Below are 4127 nucleotides of genomic sequence, written 5' to 3' on the forward strand. Positions count from 1 at the left end.
GACTAGTTTACTAAATCAAAACTAGCACGGGACAGAGCTCATTGGAATAAATACAGCATGCACTCATGAATCATTGTCATAGCAGTGATGATATTAGGTGTTCGCGAAAGTTGAGCATATCCTGCCCCACCGGTGGCGCCCGTCATAAGTACTGCCACCACAGTTGTCAAGTCCGTCAATTTATCCAAAACGAAGAAAAAATGTACACGCGTTTCACCAAAGAGATAAAAAGGTATGCTTGAATATCAATATAAAAACCACCTTCCTGGTTTTGGTTTTGACGTGCGACGAATGCTTTAGCACATCACGTTCTTTACCTGTTTGTGTGTGTAATCTGCAGTTACCTCCAGGCGGCCCGGTTAGCATCTGTCTCTCTTTAAACTTACAATCTGCCAAAACCAATCAGCGATAGCGTCAAAATGACGTCATGGTTATTGACGTGTTGCGGAATATTGCGCAGTTACGCGATGATTCATTGTAAGACACGTATTAGTAATATATATTATTACGCACACTTACGTTATATCCATGATAATGATTTCTGAAAATAGCATTCGTTAATATTAGGGGCGGGACGTAGCCCAGTGGTAAAGCGCTCGCTTGATGCGCGGTCGGTGTGGGATCGATCCCCGTCGATGGGCCCATTGGGCTATTTCCCGTTGCAGCCAGTGCACCACGACTGGTATATCAATGGCCGTGGTATTCGTCATCCTGTCTGTGGGATGGTGCATATAAAATATTCCTTACTACTAATGGAATAATGTAGCGGGTTTCCTCTCTAAGATTATGTGTCAAGATTACCAAATATTTGACATCCAATAACCGATGATTACTAAATCAATGTGTTCTAGTAGTGTCGTTAAACAAAACAATCTTTCTTTCGGACTATTAAAAGAAAAAGTAAAACCTGCCAACTCCAAAACCATGTTTGTTTTATGTCACAGTGTTTCTGTCTATAAAATGAATAAAAATACATTATTTTTCTTGATCATTTATATAGGGAATGTAGCCTGTTTGAAAATGGTAAATATTAATCTGTTAGAATTAACAGATAAGCGCGTAGCGGCCATGTTGGTATTGGGGCGGGTTAGGGATGGGGTATAAGATACACTTTCCCTACGCACACACCATGGTTATTATACACCAGTACTCGAGGCTAGTGGTTGGATATGAATAAGATCGACATTGCTGTTAACAGTGGCGTAGCAAGGGTGAGGACACGGGGGCCATGCTTCCCACAATCATTTTTTTTAAAAACTGTATTAAATTTATAAAATCATACATACATAGTGTGGTTCCCCCCAATATTGGATGCCCCTCGACCCCCTCCCCCAATATAAAATCCTGGTTACGCCAGTGGCTGTTAATCGCACGTTAGTGCACTATTATATACTTCATTTCATTTCAACTTATTTTCGTGCTTATATCCAATTAAGGTTCAAGTACGCTGCCTTGTGCACATTCCTTAGCTATCTGGGCTGTCTGTCCAGGACAGTGGGTTAGTCGTTTGCTGTTAGTGAGAGAGAAGAGGGTGTTGTGGTCTTACACCTACCCACTGAGTCGTTAAAACTCGCTTCGAATGGGAGCCGGTACTGGGCTGCGAACCCTGTACGTACCAGCCGTACATGTCCGATGGCTTAACCACGACACTATCGAGGCCGGTACTATTATATTGCGTTCAGTCTCTCCCCTGGTTAGGATACGGGTGTACTGTGCTTGCACTTAATCAGGTTTTAAACACGCTTCGTCCTCGTATGCCAAATATTTTAATTTCTGTCTCCTTTGTTTTCCACCTCGAGTCCCTGGCTGAAATGCCATACACAACTAACTGTTAACGCGATCAGTGTCACGTTTTGCTAACCCAGACCCACACATCCCCATTACGACCAGTATACTCTGGCGAATCCTTTCAGGTGAATAATCAACCTCTGACACAAGACGGGATTTCCGTGCTAGCAGCAGCAACACGATGGTGGAAAATGGCGCTAGTAAATTACGGAAGCCGCCATAGTAATTAGCTTTTGTAAAGACTCCTTTGGGGTCGCACAGAGGTTCTAATCCCCACTGTGCAGAGGCCGGGGATGAGTGTAAGGGAGGGGCGGATCACTTCTACTAATGGTGGCCTCGCATTGTGCAACAGGATTCCGTCCCCGAGGCGTTCTGGACTCCGCATTCACATGTGTAGCACCTCCCTGAGTATTTCACCTCTCCTGATTGGCGAAACCTTACACTTACCACGTCGTTTGTCTCAGTGCTGTAAACTCTTAATTTCTGACTTAGCTGGGTTCGGCCATTGTTTTGGAGACACTGATGACTCGAGTGGTTTTATATTACTTTTTTCTTTGCTAGTGTCATGACCACAGGTGTTCCGGGTACGTAATCACAGCTGATATATAGAGCAGGTTTTCACGTTCATGTGACAGTGATGGCTGGGTTCTACGTACCTCGATGTTTAAATTGAATTACTAATAGGACTTCACTAAACTGGATGGTGCCCTGTGGCTTGATCACCATTTTATTTCTAATGGCCTTGGGATCGACACTCCTTAGAGGACTATTATCTTTTAATTTTATATCACCCAGTACTCCACGCTGGTATACTGAAGGTCTTAGGATTGATACTCCTTGGTGTACCTACTACGTTTTGTCTTGGATAGAATAGACAAGGATGTAGGATGACTTTATACTGGTGTTTCTGCGAGAAAGAGTATAGATGTGACGCCCCCTGATGTTCATCAGTAACAAGAATAGCCTATGTGGCGGTCGCTTGTTGTATTATCTTAACCTTTTTGCCCCTGTCCCGAATAACTCACACAGCTGATATCCTTGTCTGGAGAGCATGCTTGATCCTAATGTTGAATTTAAGTACGAAATGGGGCATATTATCATTATTATCATCATCATCTGGGTTTGCTGGGGATGTTGGGTTGTGTGGAATATGAAATATGTGAATAAGTTGGGGGGGGGGGGGGGGGGGGGAATGTAGCTTATTAAAAATCCTAACAAATGTTCTTAGAAAATGTCGTTTTGATAAATGTTCCGACATTTTATATCAAATTCTAGCAATAAAGAACACTATCCTTATTCTACTATAACTTCCATATATTTAACTAAGATCTGTATAACTGGCGACATCATAAAGCTCTTCGGTGATAATAATTTTGTTTTTAAATCGAAATATTAGAACATTGCACCATTTGTATTTGCTCTCTTGATGCGCGGTCGGTCTAGGATCGATCCACGTTTGTTCCAGCCAGTGCACGACGATTGATGTATCAAACGTTGTGGTATGTGCTATCCTGTCTGTGAGATGATGCATATAAAAGACAATATTACATGTCTACTAAAGGAATCCTGTCCTGAACGGAGGAGTCGGCATGGGTCGTCACCAGCGCCCATGACAGGCCTGCGCTACAACAGCTTGCTCTGAATGTGCACATTACGCACATTGAAAAAAAATCACCGGCCTTGGTGGTGTGGTGGTTAAACCATTGGACACAAGACTGGTATGTACTGTGTTCGTGTTCAGACACAGACTCCTACCCAGAGATAGTTTTAACACTACACCCTAACCACTAACAACTAACTGTCGATCCTGGATAGACAGCCCAGATAGCTGAGGTGTGTGCCCATGACAGCGTGCTTGAACCTTAACTCGACATAAGCATGGATATAAGTATAAATGAATGAAATGAATGAATGAATTGGAAAGTGTAGAATGTTTCCTCTCTAACACTGTTTGCCAAAATTACAGTATGTTATCATATCGTCAGGATGGCCGAGTGGTCTAAGGCGCCAGACTCAAGGCTTATAAGCTTTACACATATGCTGTGTTAACGAGTGTTCTGGTCCACGAATGTGGGCGTGGGTTCAAATCCCACTTCTGACAATCTTTTTCTAACAACTATTTTAGTTTTTAACAAATCGTCATAATCCCTTTTTCTAGTTCAAGTTCCTTTTATTGCCTTAAGTTTTACAACTCATCAGCATCATACAAACAATATAGCATATATTATACAGATATGTACACAATAATGTACAGGATAATGGTGGAGAGTGATTTAACTTTATAGACATATATAATACAAAGTATCACAGTACTGCTGACTTATATCACATAAAGATAT

At 42.0% G+C, this 4127-nt stretch overlaps 1 non-coding gene across 1 annotated transcript; it reads left to right on the plus strand.

Moving 5' to 3' along the window:
* The first annotated feature begins 3768 nt into the window (after positions 1 to 3768).
* Trnal-caa lies at positions 3769 to 3889 on the plus strand. Its single transcript has 2 exons — positions 3769 to 3806; positions 3844 to 3889. It is a non-coding gene; the product is annotated as a tRNA-Leu (tRNA).
* Positions 3890 to 4127: the final 238 nt, after the last annotated feature.

This window comes from Gigantopelta aegis, chromosome 6, assembly GCF_016097555.1.
Source record: "Gigantopelta aegis isolate Gae_Host chromosome 6, Gae_host_genome, whole genome shotgun sequence".
In the NCBI taxonomy this organism is placed as follows: domain Eukaryota; kingdom Metazoa; phylum Mollusca; class Gastropoda; order Neomphalida; family Peltospiridae; genus Gigantopelta; species Gigantopelta aegis.